The following is a 27,831-nucleotide window of genomic DNA, read 5'->3' as shown; positions in this document are numbered from 1 at the left end:
ACTGTTACTAGGCCGTCATGCTTTACAATCATCTTAATGTTGTTGCCTATTTGCACACTATCACCTCAGAATATATAAATGCACATTGCTGTAAATGAAATCTCAAATCATTGTTCAATAAGCACCTTAATACCTCATTATCTGTTATCCGTGACTCTCCTGAACGCAAAAAATTGTTTAAACCCTTGTTCATTGCCTGTTCATATATATATATATATATATATATATATATATATATATATATATATATATATATATATATATATATATATATATATATATATATATATAAAATATTATATATTTTTTATATCTGTATATCTGTATGTTTATGTCTGTATGTGTGTGTTTATATATATATATATATATATATATATATATATATATATATATATAAACACACACACATACAGACACACACTTGCTTCTCTTTTGCTTCTTCAAAACCTGGGAGTTCAAAGTTTCCTGAAAGAGCTGAACTTGTTTTGTGAGATAGCCGTGTATGACTGTATGTGTGTCCACCAGCTGCAGGCTAAGCTCAGGAGAACAGAGGAGTTTTTGTCAGTCAGCAGCATGTGGGAACAATTAATCACTGTCAGCAACCACGCAAGGAATCCCTTTCCCTCGCTTTTTCTGTGTTCTCTGATTTTTATTAGAATGCGTAGTGAGCTCACATCTCCTATCATGTAAATCTTTCTTCGGAAAGGTCTTCAATAAAACGTTTCAAAAACGACTGTAAGACTTCAAGGAGAATTAAACCCATGTCTAAGGAAAGCTTGAGCCGTGAGCGTAATGAACCTCCTAAAGGTAATTCTCAGGCAGCGTCCCCTGATTGGTCCAGATGATTGTAAGTGCTCTTTCTAATTGGTTGTATCCATCCCAGCTCAAGCAGTGCTGATTGGTGGAGTGAAATTGGCTGATGTAGCCAGGCAGTACAGAAAAAGGGCGGGTATTCATGGTGTTGCATGTGTATTTCATCACCCAACTACAGCACATATCTGAACTCAAATATATGAACTGGGTCAGTTGCACTTCAGCAGGTTCCTTGTCCTCTGTGCAAAATGCTCATCAACCTCTACCTGAAGGGAACAGATGAAAAAATACCTGTATTCACTGAATAATATCACAAGAACACTAACAGCTCTTTCTTGGAATATCAATCGGTGTTATAAAGCCTAAGACAGGACCAGGTGAAAAAGGTTATAAAGTGCTTTAATCTTGCAGAACCAATCTTTTACATATCAGCCAAACCTCTTTTAGCTCTTTTTTCCCCCCGCTGCTGTGAAAAGGACATACCCTGTGGTCTGAGCCCTGTGGTGTACATAACCACACACAGGCACACTGTGCATGTGTCTGTGCTTGATCCTTGGCCAAACATAACCCCACTTTTTTCAGCCATTATGTAAACCAGCACTAATCTGAGTCTAATGTCAACAGCGACTGCTGCTGCTGCTGGGGTCAAGGGGGCATTTAATATAATTTGAGTTAAAATTTAACACGGGGGAGAGACAAATGACTGCGATAAAAAAAAAAATACGGTTTCTTAGAAATATCAAAGGTTCAGCAAATGGAGGGAGACAATCAACAAACAATCTAAAACATCAAAAATCTCCCATAAAGTAAGGATTCTGACTCGGAAAGTCTTGAAAAATCTGAAATTAGTGAGATTCAATATCTAATAAGAAAACCATATAGTTTAAATTGAAGGCATAAACTATTCATCGGCCCCGAGTCTTGTATCTTCTTAAACCAGCGGCACATATAGTACCCTGCAATACCTATTGATGAGCATGCTCCTTGAGCGTTTAAATGCGCAAAATGCAGAGAAATACCTTGCTCAAATTTGTTAGTGCCACAGCAATGACCATATCCCACTGCTTTTTGGGAATACAACAACAACACGCTTAATTTCTCCGCCGTCATTCCCGGTTGTGAGCTTGGATTTCAAGAACAAAAACTGAACAAAAACTGTCGGCGGTCTCAGGGAGCTGTTGTGTGGCCACATCATCTCAGGTACAGTCCGAAATAACGAGAAATTGTCCAGTATGTGAAAAAAAAAAAAAAATACAAAAATGTGTAGACTAAAAATTAACAAGTTAAATCCCTTAGCATCCGCGGTCGGCTGTTAGCATAATCATGGCCAGCGGCAGAGGTGTAGACAACACGCAGGTCTTTGACACGTATGAGCCGGGTTTATAAATAAACTGCATGGCTAGCCTGTGCTAACACTGCAGAGAGGGTAAGGTTATTTATACTATGACCCTGCACACACACACACACACACACACACTCAGAAAGTCACACAAACCGACACTGGGTCCAGGTTCCAGCTGCTTGGAGCTCTGGACTGCAGACAGAACATTCCATTCTCTTCAATCATGAGCGCCTTTTCCCAGCCAGCAGATTGGTGTCTCTCTCTCTCTCTCTTGCTCTCTCTCTCTTGCTCTCCCTCTAGCTTGTGTTTACGTGCATGGGCTGAATGGGGATCTAAAAGTTGCCATAGGGGATTCGGTTACACCTTCATCTGCTCATATTCCTGCAGCTTAATTTCTGTAAACATATTCAGATCTTAAAGGAAGCCCAGAAACCGTCAACAGTACTGGGCCTTATAAATCTGTACAAATCCACTGCCTCCTCCACCTATCTCTCTCTTCTCTCTGCCCGTCCTGCGGTTTCTGTGGACTCTGTTGTGTAAGGCCACATGCTCAAAGAACGCCTTGTACGCTCCTATATTTTCTCCAATAGGCTGCCCCAATGTGGGGGGAGTTGGCCACCAATCCCACATCTAACAGCCAATCATTGCAGATGACAGAAAAAAAAAAAAAATACCTGCTTGTCATGTTACCCTCGTATCGCTGACTGGGTCAGTGTGTTTTAGTCAGAGCGGGAGCATGTACACAGAGTAAATAAACATCAAGTGCAAAGGTGGGCTTGAGTTTTATTTTCAAACTTGTAATTGCATAACCATGGCTGCGTCCTTTTACAGATTCCTTCTTTTATATTTTTTAAATATTTTTGTCACTGGTAGGTTTCAGATCATCAAGCAAATCTTGATATCAGATAATAAGGACCCGAGTAAACACATAAAAAGCTTTCAAATCTTATTTACTAATGGGGCAATTGCTATTCAAGCCAACCTGCTGCTATAGCAAAAGATATTTGCTCCCCTTGTTAAATCAGAATTAAATGCAATAAATTCCAAATCTTTAAAAGCCGAGTTACATTTTATCCAACACACGTCAGCCCGGATTACTAACAGGTATGTAGAATAAAGGAGAACATGAAGCAGGCGACGCAATGTCAAAAAAGCAACATCATGCCCTGATTTAAAGAAATTCAAAACGAGATTAAAAATAGAGACATCGACATCTGTCAATCTGGAAAGGGCTACAAAGCAATTTCTAAGGTTTTGGAACTCCTAAAACTACAGTTTGAACTATTATCCACAGGTGGAGAAACATGAGGTGGTGGTGAGTTATTCCTGAAGTTACTCTAGAGCACACTGGCGACTCATCCAGGAGGTAAAAAAAAACAACCAAAAAAAAAAACCAGAACAATAACTACAGCACCTGAGGTCAAACTTGCCTCACTCAAGGTTTTCATGTTGTAATGAGACTAGGCAGAAATTGCATACATGGGTTCTAAAGCCAAAACCACTGCTGAACAACAACAACAAAAAACAAGCACAAAACACAAAGAGTTGTCTCCCATTTGCCAAACAATATATTGGTTATAGCCAAACCTTTTAGGAAAACATTGTGTGCAACTATTCTATTCGCAAATGGAAGTAAAGGCCGTTACTTTTTCATACAAACCCAAGTTGGATTTTATTAAAAAAAAGTAATAGTAATTTGAAAATAGCTTTTCTTAAATTTACTTAGTGTATTTTTGAGCCAGAAAATTGGATTGATGATATGAAGCGTTTGAAAGCAACTGATCTGTAAGAGGGTGAATACTTTTGCACAATACTATATCTACAAGTCAATGAAGAATACTCAAAATAATAATAGTAAAACTGTTGATGCTAGATTTTTCCTTATGTGGGAAATTAAAGTCCTAACTCACTCACTCTACAAAGGAGCATCATTACAGGGACATTATTTATCATTTCATCCAGCTACTGTCTTCCATTTATCCGAGATTGGGTCGCATAACATTTTTCATTACATAATTTGATAGAAGTGCCTGTCAGTTCCCTGAAAAACTACCATCATTACTGCTGTTATGCATCATTATTAAGAACTCTACCGCAGCCAACAGATTTGCATGTCATGAGTCAGCACAAAGCCGTCTTTTCAGTTTGATTTTCTGACGATTACGAAAGCAGTAATTTCCTCCATGTTAGCCGAGAGACGCATTAAAACAAATAAGTCTGTTAGCTTTGCACAGGTTATGTCGTTCAACCCAAAAAAGTGAAGCGCATCTTTTACGACCGATGGTTAGATACCTCTTGCAAAAAAAAAAATGACGAAATGTAAAGGTTTTTACCAAACGTAGTTGCCGATGGCTGAATGCCAATAAACTCAATCAATAAACTCTCCTGCATTACAGCTTAATTTCCGTCTACATATCTGATGGTCTCCAGCTACATTTCAGGCTCATTTCCCAAATGCATTGAATGTCACCTGCAGCAAACTGAGGAACAGGAATAGCAACAGTTGCTAACAGATAATCATGAATGATTCTGGCGTCCCCTCATCTCCCCTCCTCCAGTCACTCCTCCATGCTGTTTCTGTCATGCAGAGGTGTAATTAATCATGTAGGCAGGCATCCTGCTAGTCCTGATATTCCAAGAAGTCTTTTTTCCCTCTACTCGTTGTCTTTTTTGTGACTTTTAACGTCTTAGCTTTTTTCCCCCCACATGCAGTTTAATTTAAGGGCCTCATTTGTTACCTGAGCATAAGCTCAAATTCACAATAGTAGAATATTTTCATGGTAAGTGGTCCTGATTTTTGGCCACTTGTCTCCAAGGCTCCACCATTTCTTCTACTTAGTGGGTCATTTCCCCCCTTTGCCAACAGATACCTCAATCCAACTTTCGCATTGCTGCTTTGTCCCTCAGTACTAAACAAACCAGTTCATACCTATGTTCTTAAACCTTGGCATATAAGTAAAATAGTCATTGCAATAAAGTATTTCTATGAGTCAGGGATAAAGGGTAATACAAATAGAACCTTATCTTGCATATTATTGAACTGAATTGTAAAATTGTGTGTTGAAAACCTTCTCCTACACCTTTTTTTTTAAACTTAATGCGGATCTGATTTTCATTTGAGCTACCTGGTTCTGATGACATACAAAAGAGTCAGTCAAAATTAACTCTAAATTAACCATCTGCCAGTTTAGACATTATTTATTGGAGTTGTATAACTAGGCTTCCTTATAGTGGACTATGAGTAGAATTTGTAAAATTAGTTTGAAATTGTTGGTTGTCAAATCAAATAAAAAATAAAATAAAAATGTCACCACAGAGAGTCCAAATTGAAGTATGGTTACTATGCTTAAGCTACAGAAAAATTAAGTAAGTGTATCTTCTGTCAGACATAAGACACCAAAAATACTTGTGTGGGAGAGCCCCTTCACATATTTTGTTGCCCAAGCATCAGGGGGAATAGCTCAAGTTGTGACACCTTGGTCAGCACTGCATCTTCTCTGGCTTGTGTTCAATCTCCATGGTAACCAGGTTTTGTACAGGCTAACAGATGGTGGTAATTTTCCCTATGATCAGTACTGTTTCAGGATTTTACCCAGACATTTGCCACAACTTCAGGACGTAGGATTCACAACATCCCAACAACTTTTATTCTTGGTTCCTCGAGCAAGGTTCAGCTATTTTTCTATTAAAATGATAAAAAACAAACAGTAGTTTACTTTTTAAAGGTGTGGAGGCCTAATGTGTAACAGCCCTGTAGTTCTTCCCTGCAGATAAACACTAATGGCTGATTCTCATGGCAAGAGTTTAAAATTGTTGGCTTATTTTCAAAACCAGAGAGACCCCACATGATGATAAAAAAAATCGCAGCTATAACACAAACGAACATTCTGAGGTCAAGACTTTGGAGTTTGTGGACCAATTTTAACAGAGAGAAACATTACAAAAAGAAAAAGGCATTGATTAAGAGAGTTGAAACAGGAGCAAAGGCTCTACTTGCTATACTATGATTTGGCGGTGAGTTGTGCATTTTTATCTGTGTGTCCCTCCCCTCACTTTCTGACTGGCCCCATGACACATTCATCATGCAGCATGCACATTTATCCTTGGAGAACACCGCAAATGCTAGGATATCGGGCCAAGGCAATCCAACATGTTGAATATCCCCAATTTTAGGTCGGAGCAGTCCTGACGTCCTTCTGAGCAAATGAAGATCGGGACAAAAATTTGTTTTGTCTCGTGAAGTCTTTCCTGTCTTATGAAAAATGCCAAGGTGGGTGAATACTTTAGCAAGACCTGGTTTCTCCTTCCAAACTGATGGTGTATTGAAAACATGTGACTATCCAAATCTTTGTTTACATTTTAACCATTGATTAAACTGACTCCTTAAGAATGAGACTGTAAAATTAAACCACCTCTCCCATATTTATGAAAATTACACCGTGGAGTGAAGCGTCTTTGAAAAATAAATACTCTGTGCCAGGTGACCCTGCCTATCCCATGTGCACGTTTATCTGAATGGACAGTGGTTGGGCGTGGTGCGGCTCAAACTCTTTAAATTCACAAAAAATGAGCGGATTCTTGCAGAGTGCTCCTTTCTGACTCCTTTGCCAATCGGCTTTCGTCTCTTGCTGAAGAAACCGCCTTTTGTCTTTGCTGAGTGGTTTCTGTTGCTTGCATGCTTGTGTGCGTGTGTGCGTGTGTGTTTTTTTTTGTGTGTCTGTGTATGTTCTTGGCAGGCTCACTTGCTCCATAGCCTGAGGACACGGTGTCCTGGAACTGGGACTGATAAAACCCAGCAGGGATGTCCTGTGCCGTCCCAAAGCGACGAGTGAATGTTGTAATGAAGCCTTTTTGGTGAATGAGCACCGACCATGTGGAGGACGTGGACTGGATTCATTTCAGGATCAAAATCTCAGGAGCTTTTTTTCAACAGGGTTTTGATTTTCCAAGTCTCCAGTCCTCCTTACAGTTGTGTGAGTGTGTGCTTTTGACACTGACATCTGCTGCGTCTTTGAACCAATGTTTCCAAAACACACTCTGCTCATAAAACCTCAGGGCTGGACAGCAGTCATGCCCTCGGGACTTAGCTCGGGTGGCTTCCTATCTGTTGATGCCTGCAGTTTAATAACCTCTAAAACCTTCGATTCGCTGCTGAAGGTGAGCTAAGATCTCTCGTGGAGACAGCGTATGGTGATAATAGCATTACACATAAACATGTTGCCCAACTAAAAGAGTTAGCAAACAAAAGTCCAGTCGCTCGGATCTGGTCGCGTGCCAATTTTTGCTCACACGCGTGTCAAGTTCTGGTGCAACAGTGGACTTCACATCTGGTGAAAGTTAATGTTGGGGCACCACTTGCTATTCGGGGGGCTCTTGACGCTCCTGATGCTAAAAACAGATACAGTGCGCACACCAGATTATGATCCACCACTGTACCGGTTTTACAGGTTACACTGTCAGGCTTTGAACTATAAAAAAGACAATTCATGGTGTGGCTTATTGAGATTAAGATTCCTAAGAACTATCAGGCTGTTGCTCTGAAAGCTAATAAAGGTGCATGGCCTTGCAAAAATATTAAGGCCTTTCATTTTTTTTTACATTGTGTCACAAATTTTTGGTTTTTCTTATTTGCAAAATTATAAGCAGATGTCTTCCCACAAAACTCTCAAAGACATTAAGGCCTGGGCCTTGACTGGGCAAATGCATTACAAATACGCTTTGATCTAAACACTTTGCATTGTCTTTATATTGAAATGTGATATACAAATACATTTGCCTTGCCTAAACCTTTCTATTGTAGCTCTGGCTGTATGTTTAGAGCTGTTCTGCTGAAAGGTGAACCTCTACTTCAGTCTTAAATCTTTTGCAGCTTTTAAGAGGTTTTCTACAAGGGCCGTCCTGTATTTAGCGCCTTTCGATCTCCCCACCAATGATGAAAGGCATACCCATAGCTTGATGCTGCCACTAATTGTGTTTCCTGTGTGTACCAAAAAATTTATTTAGCATGAATATTCATTTCCGCTCTGAGTATAGTCATGGTATGAAGCTAGATAAGATAGTTATTTGCCCAAACTGAGGACTGAGGAGCAATGGAAAGGAACCAAAGTGGTTAGGATGACAGAAAATATTCCTTTGGTGACCTCAGAACGCATCAGTATCATCATCGGCTTGAGAGCTTGACCCCTGTCTACTTTCCTTTAATGTTTGGGTAACGTGGGAACAAAGTTGAAATAAAGTGAGTAATTTCCACTGAGACCGATTATGAAGGGACTTATAAGTGGCGTATGTTATGTTAGCCGTCTTAGTCAACCTAATGTAGCCATCATCCCAGCACTAGAAAAAAAAAAAAAAAAACATTTCTGTCTGAGTGCATGAGTTTCTCTCTGCTCCTGTGCCTCGTCCTTTGCTGATGTCAGCACTTGCAGGCCGGTCGACTATCTGCCTGCACAACAGCTGAGCAGCTGGAGAGAGGGAAGGATAAACAAACCGAAGGTCTTTGACATGCATTTGCTCGTGCACAGTATCCTTTGTTTTGAGTAAGCGTTCCATGTGTGTTTTAGCACAAAGAGGAGATTCTAACCTCTGCTAACACACATGTAAGGCTCTCCCCCCCGCCCGCTGCCCCCAAGCAACAGTGAACTTCTCTTAAACCCCTACAGGCTGAACCCTCATGAGGAGACACGTGACTTCCTGTTTCAAGACCAAAGGAAGGAAAGCAGCAGCTTGCCTCAGCTCTATGATGTTCTTCTCTAATTTTGACCTGAATGCGGGCATTTCTGCAAATGCAAGCTGCAATTAAGGGGGTGATCATAAAAACCATGCAAACACAAAAAAAAAACATCTGAAATGATCGAGATAAGAAAAAAATAATTTTCTCTTGTTTCGACTCACACAGCTGTAAACTATGATTCCCCCTCCTCTCACAGCCCTCCCTCCTCTTCTCTTGCGATTGCCTCGGTTCCTTCAAAACCAAAGTCAAAGGATCCTTTGAAGTCCTGGTGACTGGAGCCCAGCTTTTGTTCTGTGACCCGCTGACCCACTTTGCTGGACTGTTTAAGTTTGTGTGTGTGTGTGTGTGTGTGTGTGTGTGTGTCAAACACTATAGCTGGATGCGCACTGTGTGTGCATTGTACGGCTTTGGACGTGTGCGTACGTGACAGGCAAACACGAGGCTTACCCAGGTCTATTTCTGTGGGTGAAGCGCGCTTTTCTTAAGCTCATTAATCACTGCTGAAGGAGATGATGATGCCAAACGCGATGCTGCCCCATCAGCTCAAATCTGCATATCCAACTCGTCCTTTGTGAAGTGCGTTTAAGCGTGCATGTTTCTATCGATGATGGAAACGCTCAAAGTTTGAGTTCTGATTCTTTCTTTTTTAATAGCAGTTAAGTTTATTTGTAAGTGTTAAGTTGCAGGATGTATTAAACAATACAAATAAAAAGTATTAAATCAGCTGAAGCGACTGAAACTAAACCCCTGCTGTTATCTGTGTTTGTGGTTTGCTGAAACAGGACATGAACTCTAAACAGAGACTGTAACCCACAGCTACTGCAAAGTCGGCGGAGCGGCACATACCAGACTTTTTTTGTGAAGGTTCTTCTCCCTATTTTGACCCATTTTCTTTAAATCTGCACAACTTTTAAATCTTTTTTAATGTTTAGGATCAAATCTAGACTTCTCTGCATGTTATCTCGTTTAAAAGCAAAAAGTTAATGGCAGACTGTTAAAATTCTGACTAGTATGAAAACCTTAAAAAAAATGCTTTTTTGCAAAAGGACCCGCTAATTCTTTCCCTGGTTCTTGTACTATTCTTTCTTTGCCATGAGGAACGCACACCCAACAAATCATTACCACTTCCGAGTAAGATTTTCCTTTCCTGTAGTGATTTAAACTCATAATTTGTCTTCATACTCTGGACAGTATTGTTGTTTTTACTATGCCTGGGTTTATCCAACCACCGCGCTCTTTGATGTGAACTTCATTCCCATGGTGCCTCTGGAGGAATTTCATTAGCAGAGTCCGAGCATACTGTATATTATTATATTGTTATAAGTCTCATTATTCATTTTGAGGGACATGAACTTAAACATCCCACTCCTATGGGGGGTTACTGCGGGATCCAAATATTGGCATCTTTGCACCCAGTTACCCCGAAGCAGAGAGGGTTCAACGGGTTCACTAGGGGCCCTTCTCCCACCTCTTTGTCCTGGCTCTCTGAGGCCCTCACAGCTTAAACTCCACGCTCCAAACATGACAATACACACACTAACATACTTAGTGCGGCTCAAAAATCAGACTGGAAATTCTCACATCCGCTACCATGTCGGTCACATCCAAAATGACACACAAAAGGAGGTGAATGGGATCATTTAAGAGGTTGACTCAGTGCCTTGGATGATACAGCTTTTTACTTTTTTTTTTTAGCACGTTAAAACCTCAAGCTTCAACATATTTATTGAGATTTTATGTGACCAACACAAAGCTTTATCCCAAACTCAGGTCTTTTACAGTCTCTTACTGGTTTTCATCCAGTGTAAGTGGTCTTCAAATGTGTTCCTACGTGTCCAAATGTGCTGACAAAAGTTTAAGAAAAGTTGAATCCTAAAAAAAAAAAAGAACATTGTTTTGCCAAAATGTAGAATTTTGGTTGAATCTAATCAATTAGAGGACCTTCTTCCATGCTGTCTCCTTCGTGGCATCAGACAAAGCAGGAATGGCGGGAACTTTCTTCAACAGATTCTCCCACCTGAGCTGTGGGTGTCTGCAGCTCCTCCAGAGTAACCATAGTCTTACTGGCTGCTTCTACTGATTATTGCTCTCCTTTGCTTCAGCGGTCAGTTTAGGTAGATGGCTACATGCATATTATTCTAAAATTAGAGCTTAAACAGTGTTTTATGAAAGGTCCAAAGCTTGGGATATTGTTTTAAAACTAATTGGTTGTCAGAGTAAAGGGGGACTAAATACTAATTCGGGCACACTTTTCAGATTACTGTGTGAACAAAAAAGAAGTTAAATCCTGAGTCATTTTCCCTTTCGCTTAAAGATTATGCACTATTTTGTGTTGGTCGATTACAAAATCTCAACCGAATATATTGAAGTCTGAGGTTGTAATGTGAAAATCTTTGTAACTGATGTGCAACAGAGAACAGGTAAAACTGCTAAAGCCTGTGGACCTGAACGTAAACCGACATTATCCCTGGCTTGTATAAGAATAAATAATGATAGTTTAAAGAGAGAAGCAATGTGACGAGAGAAATCCTCCTCCTACTCCTCATGTTTTCCATCTATTTAGCCGCCACCAGGACCTCCCCACCCCCCACCCCCTTTCAGCTACGTCTTGTCTGTTCTCTTTCTGATGCTCCATCATACCCAGTTCCTATAATTTTCTATCACGCCCCATTCCTTTTTTCTCCCCTCTCTGAAAGGTCCTTTTTAAGTCAAACGTCGACACAAAAGCTGCATGGTGGCACTCTCTGGCTGCAGGCCATAGCTCTATATTCTGGCTTCTTCTCCCTATTTATACTGGTGAGCATCAATCACTCAATCCACCCTTCCCTCTCCCAACGTCTCCTTCCATGTCTTTATGTTATTCCTCCAATACTTTTCTTTCTTCGGCGAGGCAGAAAGGGTAAAAAGTGCTCAAACGTTCGCTTTCGAAACAAACAAGCACATGTTCGCACTGCGGGGTGACAGAGCTGAGTGCTTCTGAAAGGGGCGTGTCAGATAATCTTTTGGAGCTCATGAGAGAAGCCCTTGTAGAATATGGAGTCGGGGGGGAAGAAGAAGGAAAAAAAGAGAAACGAGAGAGGAGAAAAAAAAAAGCGTTGACCGGCTTTTGAGCTGTACAGGCCTTTTCTGAAAGGATCAACGCCACACCTTCCACACACTGGTAAAAAGAAATCCACACATGCTCACACATCACATGGATCTCTGTGTGAATCCATAACCAAAAGAAAAAAGAAAAAAAAAAAGAGTGCTAAAAACCCCTTAACACTGACTGATCGAGCTTTCATCCAAATGTTCTTAGTTTTAAAAGCCTTGCTGCTGAATCCTAGTCTTGCAGCGAGTCCACATAGAGTGGGATACAATTAACAGACATGTTATAAAGTATAAAGATGGAAGAAAATGAGGGTAATGGTAGATCAGTCAAAAAAAAAGATCAGCAGCTTGTGTATGTAGTATTAGGTGCCTGAGGTGTACCATCACTTTTACCCTATTTAAGTAACATATAGACCTCCCCTAGACTCTATATGGTGAGGCACGTGCTGTTGAAATGGCAGAAACGAGCAGCTAAAATAGGGAAGTGTTGGGTTTGCATTGATTGGTTGCTGTCCTGCTTGAAACTGTGTCCCGTCATCTGCATTAATGGGCCATGAGTAGGCACGTCCACGTTTGTGAGTGTGCGTTTAGGCACATGCAGAATCGGTTGTTTGTAGCTTATTTTTTCCCAGAGTAAATCTCCCGTCTGGTGTGCTACTGCGCTCTAAGTGGGTCAGCGTCTCGATGAGTAAGAGGGGTAAAGTCAGGCTAAAGTCAGTCATTGTGTCTGTGTGTGTGTGTGTGTGTGCGTTCTTGTACTTGCAGCTGAGCGAGAATTTTATTTGCTCATTTTACAAGTAAAGTGAGGACTTTGATGTAAAGTGAGGACCTTTTTTTTTTTTTTTTTTTCCTGGCCAAGTTAGGTTTATGACTAAGGTGTCAATTAGGTTTAGGTTAGGTAGTTGTATGGAAGTCAAGGCACAGTGCTCACTTTGTATTTTGAACAAGGTTGCATATGTGCGTGTGGATGGGTTAGAGTCACACGTGGGGAAGTTCCTCTTGCAACTGGAGGGTTGCCGGTTCGATCCTCGCTCTGACCGTCTCAGTCGTGTCTTTTGGGCAAGACACTTCACCCGAATTGCCCACTGGCGGTGGTCAGAGGGTCCGGCGGCGCCGCTGTATGGCAGCCTCGCCTCTGCCCCAGAGCAGCTGTGGCTACTAACAAAGCTCACCACCGTCAGGGTGTGAATGCGTGTGTGAATGGGTGAATGACTGACTGTAGTGTGAAGCGCTTTGGGGTCGTTGGACTAGTTAAAGTGCTGTACATATACTAGCTGTTTTACCAAGTAGACACAAATAAGAAAACAACCAAAGCAAGAAATAAAGGGCAGGGAGACATGCTGGAATGTGCTTGACTTTGTGTGAGTTGAGCTGCGTTCATGCTGCTATGGGTTCTAGTGTACTCTACGGTGGGTTCCTAAAAAAAGAAAACTTATTTAGAAAAAAAAAAAAGGGGGTGAGATGTGCAGAAAGAGACAGCCGCATGAGAGGAGGGAGGACTGCAGAGAACACAGACTGCTGCGAGGCACTTTTAATGTGAAGTATGCAGACAGACATGGGTGCAGAGGGAGTAGTAAAGTGAAGTGTACAGGACTTTATTTTGTCTGCTTTTCACAGTCTGCTTGTCTAGGTTAGACTGCTGTGGGCGACGCCCAGGGAGCACCACTTACCGTGGGTGCACCAGTGTGTGTATTGCTGGGTGTATGTGGGAGTACTTGGGGGTAGAGCAAACAATGTAGAAGAATCTGGGTTAGCGTGAATTATTCACCGGTAGACCCGAGCATCGAAGCGCCGGGCTGGCTTCTCCTAGGGCGATGCACTCACTTTAAAAGCTCGAATAGGACACGTGAGGCAGCTGTGGTAAGACTGCCATGCATATCTAAGGCTCTGCTGTGCCCACACAGTCACAACTTGACAGATGAGATCACTAAACCATCCCAAATCTAAAGCGGTTTGCTAGACAGTGAGGTCTAGCACAAGCTGGGTATTTCGACACACCAAGAGGATAAGACTGTATCTAGTCTATACAGCAGCGACTGTTTTGTCATGTTATAACCACAAAATTCAATGTACTTTATTTAGGTTTTATGTGGTAGACCAACACAAAATTATATGTCTTTGAAGTAAACATGTGTAGTACCCCTAAACTTAAAATAAATATAGCTTTTTGGGGAGCTGCAGAGATCGACAACTCAGGTGGAAGAACCTCTCAACAGGCCAACGATTAACCACGATCTCCGCTAATCTTGTTTTATAGAAGACTGGTAAGTTGGTAATGCCAAAATAAATCATGTTTAATTTTTTTAAAGAAGATATCTGGAGCTAAATGCAGGACAAGACTGGAGTTGAGCTTCAATTTGCAGCAGAAGTGTGACCCTTGAGGGCCAAACTACGATCGGCCAGACTAAGTTAGGCTATCTTGGAAAGAAGAATAGGCCAATTTTTCATCCTATAGTTGTGCAAAGCTAGTAGTAAGTTATGCCTAAACACATTCAGCTATAATTGCAGCGGAAGGTGGATCTGGGAAGTATTGACTCGGGGGAGCGAGACCTTTTTCACATTTTTATTTGTAAAATGAACTGAAAACCATGGATCCTTTGTCACAACTACACACCACTTTGTGTTTGTTCAGTATATTGAATCCAAAAACAATATTTTAAGTTTGTGGTTGTAATGTGATAAAAGGAAAAGCTCATGATGTATGAGCTTTTATCAGTTACACTCCCAGATGCTCACTGCTTACCTTTATTCCATCTCTTGCATTATTTAAGCGAAGGGAATATAGTGTATGCTTCTATAATTATAAGATGGTTTATCCCTGACTGCTTCATGAGCGTTCAAGGGTTGACGAAGGCACTGCACTATTGCACTGCCGAGTGCAACAGGGCGCCCAGATCTTTACCCATCCCCTTCCCCCTCCTACGTTCCTGTACCCTCTTCCTTTTCGTCGCGTCTTCGACTTCCCCTGCTTGTTTTTAAGCTCGCTCTGCCTCTCGTCTGTGCCCTCGAGTCTGGGTTTGAAATTTGGAGCATGGCCAATTAACACAACAGCCGGTTCGCCAAAACCAAGTCTGTGGAGGAGGGGAACAGAGAGCGAGAAAGGCAGCTACACACTGACCTACATACACTTCCACCCAGCTGATTGAGTCCTATGTCGAAGCCTGCGGCCAATCGCAAGTGGGGGTGGAGTGCGAGCCAGCCAATGGCGTCAGCCGCTCTTCTATGATGTCTTTTACTGTCTCCATACAGTTTTCAATGATCCTAAAGCAGCAGAGAGAGCAAGCGAGGAGAAGAATAGAGGCAGGTTGAGCTTGACAGACGAGAGACAGAAAATGAGCAAAAGAAAGAGACGAAAGAAGAGAAGATGAGACTGAGAGAAGAGAACTGATGGACTCTCGTCTTTTGGCGATGCAGCTGCGGACAAATAAATGCTAATACTGCCTAATGGGATTGGATTAGAGATCCAAATTTGTCAATCCCCATCTAAGACTAAATCCATAAAATTACCTTCTAAAAAGGATCAATTCCACAAACTCTAAGGGTTATACACAACATTCATGCATAAACCTGCAGTTATAGACTCACTCATCAGATCAGAGGCAAACCCTCTTAATTTCATAACGAAAGCCAACTCTGTCCTAGGATGCCCTTCTCTAAGCGGGAACAAACTCTAACAAAAAAGATAATCACTTTTGGACAATGTCTCCGCGTGGCATGAAGCTGTTGCAGAACTGGAGAGCTCCTTGAGCGGAAGACTGCTGCATCCTAGGTGCACTAAGCAGCGTTATCGCAGATCCTTCCAGCTGGTGTCCTTCCAACAAACTCAATGAGTTTCCATCCTTGCTGTGTTTTGAATTTTTTTTAATTGTTGCAAACAGTATTTAGTTGTTTTTACGCACAAATGTGCAAAAACATTTTTTTGTTAAATCAGCCTACATAGTCTACATTTCCTTAAATCCGAGTACACCGTTCTTAATAACTGACAGTAATACTTTTCTTATATTGTAAAATTGCCCTTACTGTAAAGTTATTATTATTTTGTTATATATTTTACCTTTGTATGCATCTGCTTGCTTCAATTTGCTTTTCACTTTGCTGCTGGTGGACTTGAATTTCCCCAAAGTGGGACAATAAAGGATTTTTCTATTTGATTCAATTAGTCAATTATTCTAGCTGTATTAGACAGGAACTTTTAGCTCACGTGTCCCTAAATGTTGGGGGGAAATGCACATCTGTGAAGACTTTGTCCAAGATGTTCTGTAGTGTTTGCACCTAGTGATACAAATGCCAATAGACACAATGAGCATATAAACGCAGCCTGTAGAGGTACAGCGATAACTAAAGTGCGCACACACCCTTTTGAAAGCTTGACACCACCGCGGGGAGGATGAGGGCATCCCTGGCAACAAGCGAAATGGAAAGTTCAACCTGCAGCCAACTAACACCAGGCGCTAAAAAGGGCTTATGTAAGCATCTAAGGCTCTACAGCATACAACAGATAATCCTTTTCTATTTCTATTCTTTCTCCTTAATATTACTGTACCCTTTGTGAAACTGTTCTGCAGTTACAGCAGAAAAAAAAGGGAAGAAAAACACGAGCAAGAAAATAAAAAAGCTCAGAAAAGCTAAGTGAAAAAGGAAAGAAAAAAACCCAGAGGGGAAGTAGGAAGACACAGCAAGGCACTGTGAGGCACACTAACCCATATTCCAGAGACAAAGCCTTTTACAGCTCCCACAAAAGAAGAAAACGTTTCGTTAATAGTTGTTTACGCTTGCTCTTTTTAAAAACTGGACAGATTAAACTAAATAACGCACAAATTTACTCAAGTGGTCATATAAAAATCGATTTTTGACCAATGCCGTATATTTTGCAGATGAAAATCAAACTCTCCATGCAACCTACCAAGGCGAATGTAAGCTTAGTTTAGCAACCCTACTGTCTCACTGCTGCAATATTACAGCGCTCACATGGGGAGAAAGAGGCTTGCTGCGCATCGTTGCTATATCTAGTAGGGTTTCATGTCTTCTGTCAAATTTGATGCATCCCAACCCTTCATTTCATTCGCCCCATTTAATTTTTTTGCATGATAGTAAAGGGGAAATTTAAGTGAATCCAAAAATATTTTCACACAGATGTTGACATTTTAGAGGACATTTTGGAATTGAGGGATTTCCTCATTTCACTTATAGCTTATAAAACCGAGAGGCCGAAATGGACTTCTAAAGTCTTTTAACGACCCCAGTTTTGAAAGTGTTATACCGTCTAGGGGAAAAAAGGATATTTTATTATTCTTTAAATTGTTTGAGGGTCTTTTCACACACAAGCCAGTGATTATTTATATGGGAAATGAAGGCAGGAGATGGTGCCGCTGCTAATAATCTACCTGTGTGCAACAAATACTGAGAAGGGAACATGTAAAGCAGTCATAGTTACTGTCTGGTGTGAAAATGGAGATAGGTAAATATTAAAGCTGTTTAGTTGAATGGTATTTGACCGAGTTTCACTCTGTCTTGTTTTTCTATTAGCTTGTTACTCTGATCGTGTTTCATTGTCAATATGTTTAAAGCAAGAGGATCATTGGAGGTGCACCACACCCCACCCCTCCTTTTCCTGTGTACTGTACAGAATGTTTGACTTAACCACCTAATGTTAACCTGAAATCATTGTAAAATGTCATAAAATAGCATTCACATAAAAGGCTACGATGTTGCTGAGACTGAACTTGTTTTAAGGCGGTATGGTCTCTGCAGCTCCTGGACTAACCGTGAGTAGGAACCAACAAATCAGGATTTCTACAGAATAAAAAGAGTTAGCCACTGCATATGACATATTGAATGCCTGTCACCATTTAAACCCTGAGCGATCCCTTTAATGGAAACGTCTGCAGCCTGATAAAACCAACATACTGGTAGCCTGATTCCTAACAAAGACAACCTTTACGTGAGTCGAGTAAAAAAAAAAAAACTACGTTATTTTAACCTTTGAGAAAGTACGTTTAAAAATCAATTAGAAAGCCTTAAATTACAGCAATGATAACATCAAACGCCTGTCCAGGCAGACCTTAATGCTGTATTTCATGGTATGTTTTAGCAAGGCATGGTGAACCTAGAAAAAAATGGATATGGACCAAACCTACATCTTGGGTCTTAAGCCTATTCACTCCTCTTTTTCATGCTCTTACAAATTTTTTCATTTGTTTTGGACAGATGACGACGAGAAATGAGAAGCGAATGTGTGACTGATATTGATTTAGTCATTCCCATTCTGTCGTTCTTCTTTAGCCGCGATTTTCAGTCCACCTGGTCCCACGTACTGATGCATCCCACACTGAGCGACGAGGGCAAAATGCACATGTACCAATGGGTGTAAGACATTTTGTTTCCTTCTGAGGCATAAGGGTTAAAAAATGTCAACAAAAGTTGAAATGTTCTTGCTGCGACTCATTTTGTTTGGTTGTACCTGTTTTTTTTTTTTTTTAGCAGAAGAGAAAAACACCACAGCCGTCAAAGGAAACCAAATCAGAAATCTTCACAACTGTCCACGAGTCTGCCATCCCACAGATAGCAACAGTCTTACAAGGCGCACAGTGTCAGGCTCCCTTGACTTCAGCCAGATCACGAGCTCCAGCACTGTACGTCCCCCATCCCCCAGAAGAGGGAAAAAATAAGAAGGAGGACATGGAGGACGAGAAACGCAGAAGGCGAGGGGCCCAGTTTCTTCTTCACGACTCTTGCTCTCTTTGGAGTAACTCGTCACGGTGGCCTGAAGGCCTCCAACAAAAAGAAAAAAAGTGTGTGCGCGCCAAAAATGAGAGGATTTCTCGGGGTGGGGGGGAGTGGGAGTGGGGGGCATTTACAACAACAGCTGAGGCAAGGGCTTTCCTCCGCATTCCCCCAGTTGGTTTGCTCGTCGTACAGTAGTACAGACTCACGTGGTTGTATGCTCAGAGTGAGGACAAAGCCCTCACTTTATGAGGCCTCCTACACATTCAGCAGCTTGGGGCAGAACATGGAAATTAGACAAGGACTGTGGTGAATGTCTAACTGACTGGGCTGCCGTCGAGGTTCTACGCGTTTGCATGTGTATAATAAATGGCGAATGCCGGTTTTCAGTCGTGTTTCTGTCTTTTCTTGGTTAGCAGCTGACTTAAATCATTTGATGGGCAAATGGTGGGTGATAGCAAAAGCATGTATCTAAAAAAAAATATATATCTTAGTAATACTCAGTAATGCTGAGGGAAAGCCAGAGCTGAGCGTGTGTCAAACCGAAAAAGCAACGAGTTTGAGTAGAGAGCAGTGTCCGATGTTGCTTGGGGCTTTGGAGCAATTTCATGCCCCCATAAGCAATGAAACACACACTCACAGGTCTGAATATTCCTCCTGCCTAGTTACCCAAATCAGATTAAAAAAGCAAGCTTGAGGGGACGGGGAGATAAAGGGTGTGCTAGAGGTACATAATTGAAGAAGAAACCTACACTGATTAGGTATGGCTCAGTTACCGGTATCAAGGTATGAAAAGTACATTTTTTTTTTAAAGTTACAGTTTCAAAGCTGTTAGCATTTTTCATTATTAGCCCTCCTACTATTTCAAGACCTCTAGTGCTCCCCTTTTCCCACCTGTTGCTACACACTGTTGGACAGCTGGCTGAAAGAAGGCTAGTTATCATGCTGTTATAATCTTCTAGCAGCTCAGGCTGACCCCTGACGCTTTGTAAATCATCCTGGTTTTAACTGTAAATGGAAGAGGCCACGCCCGCCTGTTGTAACTCAGCTTGAGGAGTCTCCAGGAAAGATTCAAATTTATCTGCTTTTCAAAAGACAAAAAAAACATAAACAAAGACAGAAGTTGCTTGTGTGGAAAGGTCAGCTGAATACAATCAGAAAGTCCACTGCATTTAATGACTAACCCTCCTGGGGGAGGATGCATGTAGTGCAAGCGCAAACGTGAGCAGCAGATTTACATGTTATTTAGTTTTACCACCTTCAGATTCTGCATGCGTGCACGTTTATTCATTGTTAGGTAAAGGTATGCCAAATGAGCCATCACAAACTCCAACAATGAAAGCACAGGGTGTACATTACATTATCTCATTGACTTGGGTTCATGACCCAAGCCAAGCTTTCAACGACTCAAAGACAATAGCCTTGGCACAGATTAGTGCGCCGGTCGCCCTTGTTTCCACATTGGATATACGTCCTCTGTCTCCACTGTACCACCAATGACTCAGAGCATCAAATGCAACGCAATTTCAGCGGTTAAGGTGGAAGAGGTTCCCTGCAATCAGGTCAGTAGCTGAGATCCCACAGAAACCGTTGCCTCTCTGTCCGTTTGTTAAGTTCTGATCTTTCCCGCTGTCAGCTAAACGTAGATGTATCCCTACACACAACACCCACATCCCATTTCACTGACTCCACAAATTTTTCCTTTTAAGGCTGAAGGTGAGCCTTCAAAGAGTTGCATTCCTTTACAGGATTCTTCAGTCAGCCCTTAAGCTTTTCACCCATTTCCCAAACCAATGAAGTCATTCAAAAAGGACTTGGCCAACGGCCACGTCGACTTTGTGCACCGTCAGCATGTAGGTGCCTTTTTTTTTTATTAGATCGACCCATATCTTTAACTGCCGAGTTGTGTGTATCTGCTGTGGCTTATCAAGCCGGTGCCTCCTCCACTCTCCATAATAAAGTCCAGGTGTACAAACAAAAAAGTTTACTTAGGCCTCATAACTGATAACAGACAAAGCAAGAGGATGAAAGAAGGCTTCTCAGAGTCACAGTGACCTCCTAATGCCAGCAACCTGTCATCTCAGGAAAAAAAAAAAAAAAAAAAAAGCAAAGGAATTGTGCAATAACTTTTGCCAGACAACATTTTTATTTGGCTTTCGGACAAAAACCCTGCACAGTGCTGCCGATATGACACGAATACCAACTCTGAGGTGATGTTTCCAGGTTTAGCTAAATCAGTTCCAGGTATTTTAGTTACTTTAGCTCATATTTCCAACTGCAAAACTTTAAAAAAAAGTTATTTTGCTCTACTCGTGGAATAAAAAAAAAACAAAACCCAGAGCATAGTCACACTGGTGCAACAGTGTTTATGTTGCTGTTCATCAAGATGCAGCTGGTGGAGTTACTGGAAGTGCCTCCAGATAGACGGAGGCTGGAACTAATTCTGCACAAATATGCAAATAAACTACAGCGGCGGGAATGGATGCATAAAAACTAATGCCATTAACTGGTTAAGGCACCAGGCAATAGTACCTCTAGAATGTTGCAATTTTTTAAAACCACAAACTAAAATGCATTTTATTGGGATACCAACACAAAAGTAGTTTAGAACTGTGAAGTGGGGGGAAAAAATCAACATGTGGTTTGAATTTGTTTTCAAAATAACAAATATATTTAAAGGGTGGCTTACATTTACAATGAACCCTCATTTATTTGGATACCCCAAAAGAGACCAAATTTTTTTTTTTTACTTTAAACTAACTTCATATCACCCTGAAAACATCATCTTAACTGTAAGAGATGGTGGCGGCAGCATTATGCTGTGGGAATGCAGGGAGAGAGAAGCTCGTCAGCGGTGATGGGAAGATGCAGGGACCTGTTAGAAGATCCCAAAAACTTAAGAAAAGCGGGAGAAACACCCTAAACATGCAGACAGGAAATATCCGTGGCTCTCCAACCCTCATGATTAGGCTTGGGCTATTTTGCAAATCAGAATAAGGAAATATTCACTCTTTAAATATGTGAAGCTATAGAAACCATATTCATAAGAACAGCAGCTGAAACGGCAGCAAAAGGTAGTTTTACAAATTACTGTCTTGACTCAAGGGTGCAGAAAAGATATGCAAGCCAAACGTTTCAACTTTTTATTTGTATACATTTTCTCGTTTTATTTCCACTTCACAACTATGCATTACTTTGTGTTCATCTACCACATCAAACCCCAATCAAACACAATGAAGTTTGTGGTTGTAGCGTGAGTTTTGTAAGGCGCTGTGTAAATAGATGCTGATTTATCCCACCATAAAACCCTCCAGACTCCACATGTGCAGTTGTTTGCCGTGATACGGAACAGAAGGCGACGTATTTTGAGAGCTTGCGCAAGAAAACATCGCAATTTTGCTGGTGTTTGAGGTTTTCTGGAAACATAAAACAGTCATGTTTGACTGGCGACTGGGCACGGGACCTTAAAACAAATAATCTATCCAATAAATTCAGAGAAATCAGACGTGAAACATGGAAACTGCAGGAAACCATATGAAAATAACCATGACTAAACCATTCACCATTTTAACTCCCAGTGCCTCAAAACATGTGGATTGCAGCTTTTAAAAGGGTGACTTAGGGAGGGGGGGGGAAAGAAAAAAAGTCTAATTGAAATTCTATCCGTTGCGTGTGTCTCTCTCCACCCGCTCAATCAACCTCACACGCAAGCAGGCGATGAAAAAAAACAGAAAGAAGACATTTTAATGTTTGTGAAAACTATAAATTACTCAAAACAAACAGAATGAACTTTTTCTTTTTCCTTTTGGTGTTGCTGTGAAAACCGTTTTAACCGGCTCAGATGCAGATGCAATCACCGCGTGAGCAGACAACCTCAACTGCTGCCACCAGCCCGGGTCTTTTCTTTTTCGGCGTCCAAACAATGGGTCGCCTTCATCCCGCAGTGACTTGCCTCACCACAAAACAAAACACGCGCAAAACAAAAACCTCTGCAGTCACGGGCCTGTAGCCAGGACTTCATGAAGCGAGGGATTAGTCCTGGAAGGTTGACGGGAAGCCGGGCTTGAGGGCACCGCTTTTATCTGAGGCTCGAGCGCACGCGGTCGTGTTGAGGGGCTAATCACCATAGGAAAAATTATGGGAGCTATTATCCAGGAAGAAGCAAAAAACAGAATTCTCTCATTCAAATGATGCGTGGACCGACACGGGACGCTGGAGTCCGAGTGTGTGCATGAGCAAGGCAACGCATCTGAAGCCGTGCGAGCTCATAACAGACGCCAACGCGCTTTGCATGTGTGCCTCTGACCTATAGGATTTCACAGAGACAAGAGAATCCTGTGTGTCCACTCAGGAACCCGGGGAGCTGAACAGGTGGCTTGCGGGATGACTTTTCGATGGCACTCATTCTTTGCTTAGCAAATCTGGGAGTGCCGTTTCTGCGGTTGGAGAGTTTACACTCCCACGATCGAGCTTACTGAACATCCAAAGTGGACAAAAAATGTCTGGATAGTAATTTTGATGAATACTTTCACAGACTTCTGAATAGTAATAATGTAATGGGGCAAAACAATGAATAACATGACATATATTGTTTTATTATTCCTCTATCAAAATAAAAAAATACTCGGTGTAGTAACACTTTCTTTCCTCTTTTGAAACAACTTATGATGGACACTGTACTGGACCATCGTGTCTAAATATTTTTCTTTAAATGTATTTTTTTCCACAGAGCCACACTTTCTTTCACTCTTTTGAAGTGGTGCCATCATGGTCAAATCCAAAGGCTAACTTTGAAAGCCCTCTAAAAAGCCTGCAGAATAATTGGTCAAGACCACTTCAAAAGATGACCAAAAAAAAGAAAGAAATCTGGCTTTTGGAAACACAATCTAAACAAATTGGTCATTGGTTGGTTGCTGGTACCGAGGTCCTAAAAGGTTCTGGTTTTAAAAACACAAAACAATCATTCTTAACCCTTCCTACAGCTTAAAGTCCTTTTTTTTTATGACATTCCAGAGACGGTGTTATTAATGTTCTTCAGTTTTATGGAGAATACTATAACACAAAGCTGTCTTTGTTGTAAGCAGAACTCTCTTGCTTACAACAAAGACTAATTTACCAGTTTTGAAAAAAATTGGGAAAAAATACAGGATCTCTATCCAAACATAATCTTAATTAATTAACCACATAATAAATGACATTTAATTATATTAATAGCTTTAGATACTTGTATTACTTTACAGGAGCAGAATGGTCAACAAATAGTATAAAATTCTGCACTGCACATACTTGACTCTGCTCAATATTTTTACAAGTAGGTAAGTATCAAGAATAACAACAAATAAATGCCACGTATCCGTAATCTATGGTTTCTAAACTGCTTAAATTCATCATATCGTTCTTGTGGCTAAAGTCTTTCAGTGAGATACCAAAGAAAGTGCTCAGACAGGCCAAATGGAGCACAGAGTAAAGACGTGCTGCCCCTCCCCTACCTGTTGCTGGGAACTACCGGTCAGCTGGCTGAAGAAGGGCTAACATACGTTTCCATAGCTTTCTTCAAGGACTATTTCTGCTATTTGGAATTATTATGACTATTTCTTGCCTTTTTGGTTAAGATACAAGTTTGAAACCATCCTTTATGTCCAAGGCGGACTGCAGGCTGGCTATCCCGGCAGCTGGTTTAAACTACAACTCTGGAAACTTTTCAATTTTCCCACACACAGGCAAAACGCAATCTATAAGCGATTTGCCTATTTAAATAAGCCCTAGATCGGGAAGTACCTGTTCTATTTCTGTATGTGGTTATGAAAATAAATACATCACCATACAATAACATCACCACCATGGGTAGAGACTGCGAGACAACCCATCATACCTATGAGAAGATTCGTACTGGAAGTCGATGGACACTTTTTTTTTTTTTTTTAAACACACCACTGCACATACAAAGTTGGATGTAGCTCAGTTTAGCTGCAACTGCTGCTTCCAAAATGATTAATCTAATGTAATCTGGTTTTAATCTGCTGTCATGAATCCCGACTAACTCCGACTGAGAAGAAGAGGGCATGATTGGACTGAGGGGGAGGTGGCAGCTGAAAATGGAGGAGGGTGCAGGGAAAGCAACTGATGTTAGATCTAAACATAAGAGAATCATAAAAAGAGGTTATGGGGTGGGGTGGGGGGTGGGGGGGCTTCTCTTTCATGTGAGCAACACATTACTTTAACTACCACTTCTCCTCAGGCAGAGATCTTTAATTGTGGTCAAATAAATGTTAAATTGGAATAGTAGCTGAGTTTGTCCTTTGCGGACCCACAAGGCCAACAGCAGGAGTGGACCAATTAAAGCTCAAACTTGATCCCGAGATCAGAACTTAACAGAAGTGTACCAAAGCCTACTGCAAAGAAACTAAAAGTGACCTACTAAAACTACTGCAACCTATAAAAGTACAGCAAAGGGATGGCTCTCATGCCGAAAGGAGACGATCACAGAAGAGAAGGCAGAGGTGACAGGGCCTCACTTCAGCAATGTGGTTATCAGGGAAACGGAGAAGCCGGGCCAGAACTGGAGGTATGTGCAGGCTGATCTGCGTGAGTTGATACGCAAAGCGAGACGAGTTCACAGGGTCGATCTGTTATCAGCTGTCGACCAAACCGCAGCCTATCCCCCAACCTGGCCGACAAGTAATCAGGCAAAAAGACTGTAAAAAACATCACCATATCCTGACTACACATGTATCCACGTGTAAGTATGGACACAAGTAAATGTCCTTTGTCAAAAATGTTCCTTTCACATCATTCGAACTCACTGATAATTTGCTAGATAAGTTAAAAAAATCTAGGTATTCGGCCTATTTTTACATTTTATTTTTGCTTACATTTGGATTTTGTGATGAAAATTCCAATAAGGCTTTTGCATATGGGGTAAATGTTTAATTCTTGGTTTTTGTTTTTAACCTTAAACCGAGCAATCAGTGTGCTGCGGTCAAGCATGGACAGAAAAATGTAACCCATGTTCGAAGCCCTCTGCCCTCGGCACAGATGTCACCATAGACATCATAATAGGTAGACGCCCCATTGACTGGCACTGCCTGTTGGAGCTGACGTTTCAGAGCGGCCGCCATCTTGGATGGGTCTCTCACGCGTTCCCAGCGCATTTATTTGTACTGAGGAAGCTGTTTGCGCGATTTCACACGGTTTGGTTTGTTACAACTGGTAGAGATGTGACGATACAGGGCACTGTCACACATAAAAATCCTGTTTTCATGCTGAAATACGTTGTTTTGTGCTCTTTAACAAAGACAGACATACGGTATGGCATATCAATACATAAATAAATATGTGCTTTCATACTGAAATAGGCCTACTTTGTTTTATGCTATTAAACAAAGATAGACAGTAGTGCATATTATTAAATATGAACATACATCTGTACTTTCATGCTGAAATACTTTGTTTTAGACTGGGAAGTATTACATATTAATAAAATGTTTAAATGAATACAGGTTATATTTTAACAAAGAAACAAGTTTGAGTGGTCTTTTAAATTTGTTTCACTCTCTCTCACACACATATTCAATCCTGAGACTTCTGTACGCACCAACAATAACTTCTTCACATTTGCGTTCTGTGCAGACACACGTGCATACAGAGTTTTTTTTTTTTAAACGTGGAAAAATATTTCCAGTGTCTTACACTACCCTGCTTGCAATTATGACTGGACCTTAAGGCCCTTGATAAGGAAATGTTTTGCAAAGCTTACTGCATGTGCTGTAACTCCAGGGTACTTAATTTGACAACGTGATCAGCTTTAGTTTGTGAAATACAGAGATAACAAATTAATAAGCAGGAAATTATGGTCCATTGGTGGGTTTCGGCTATTTTCTCACCAAATACAAACTCATTTTCAGAACCAATCTCAGTCCAAAATTGTGACCTGCACCGCGTGTTCTACTTTGAGTGGTTATCAGCGGTTATTGCAGCCATAAACTGCAACAAAATATGGGCAAAGTTGGTTCCCAAGCTAGCCTAAATTAAGAGAGACCCAACCAATATGGCGGCGACGCAAGACGCGCTCCAGCGTGTAACGAGGCGTCTACGTATATAATGCCTATAGTCGTCACAGGTTAGAGTACCAACCTGGAGACCTTTGCCGCATGTCATTCCTCTTCCTGTCACACCCACTTCTGTCTGGGAACTGTCAAATAAAACCACTGGAGCCACAAAATTTGAAAAGCTAACTTTCTAATTTTTCTAATTTTCTTTTCTATTTTTGGTTGTAATAGACTAACATAGACATCTAATTTATTTTCAGTTTTATTGTATTATTCCCTCAGGATTAAAATCCCTTTAAAACTATAATTTCTTCATGGTTTTCGTCAAATATGCCATTAGTGCATATTTTTTGTCTAAGGGAGCCAGAGATACAAACTTCTTTAGAAAGGTTATCATGGGTTGTTGCTTTATGAGGCGGTACAGTGCACACCCTAAATACAGAGGCTATAGTCCTTAATGGGTTCAATTCCCAAACCCAAATAAAATGGAGTATTTAATCCCTGAAAGACTACTCCATGTTACAGAAAAATTATACTGATGCATAATATTTCTATACCAATCTTTATAAGAGAGTTTTTAGTGGCGGCGCACAGATTAAAGGAACCCCCAAGGTTTAAATCTGTTCCAAGTTATTCTTTTTTAACTGAGCAAACTTGGCTTTGCTGGAGACGTGTAATTACTGGTTTTATTTTAATTTATTACGACAGTCACACAGACACTGAGTCTTCCAGCAATATGTCTACGGCGTAGGTCTTCATTTATGCTAAAGTTACTGCTCATACTAAGTTATAGGCTTTGTAAAGGGGGAAAAAAATACTATGTTTATTTATCTTTTTTCTAGGAAGGTCAAAGTTTGGGGTCACCTCTAGAGCAAGCTTGGAGCAGAAAGGAATGCAAGCCATGCTTTCAAGGAAACAGCAGAACATCTAATCCCGGTTGCTAAGCCAAAAGCAAACCACTGCTCTCATTTTCGCAACATGTTAAACATATACTGTACGTTCTTTCCCTTCAGCCTATTTTAGTTAAAACTCCGTTTGGTTTCAGCCTCTGATAACATTTTTGCAGCTTCAGTCGTGCACTTTGC

General features: G+C 41.0%; 1 protein-coding gene across 1 annotated transcript in view; it reads right to left on the bottom strand.

The window, feature by feature from the left end:
• The window catches only part of foxo3b (forkhead box O3b), a 50,583-nt gene that overhangs the window by 12,616 nt on the left and 10,136 nt on the right, over nt 1-27,831 (bottom strand). The window lies entirely within an intron of this gene.

This window comes from Fundulus heteroclitus, chromosome 15 (genome assembly GCF_011125445.2).
Source record: "Fundulus heteroclitus isolate FHET01 chromosome 15, MU-UCD_Fhet_4.1, whole genome shotgun sequence".
NCBI classification, from domain to species: domain Eukaryota; kingdom Metazoa; phylum Chordata; class Actinopteri; order Cyprinodontiformes; family Fundulidae; genus Fundulus; species Fundulus heteroclitus.
This window is presented reverse-complemented; position numbering and strand designations above follow the sequence as displayed.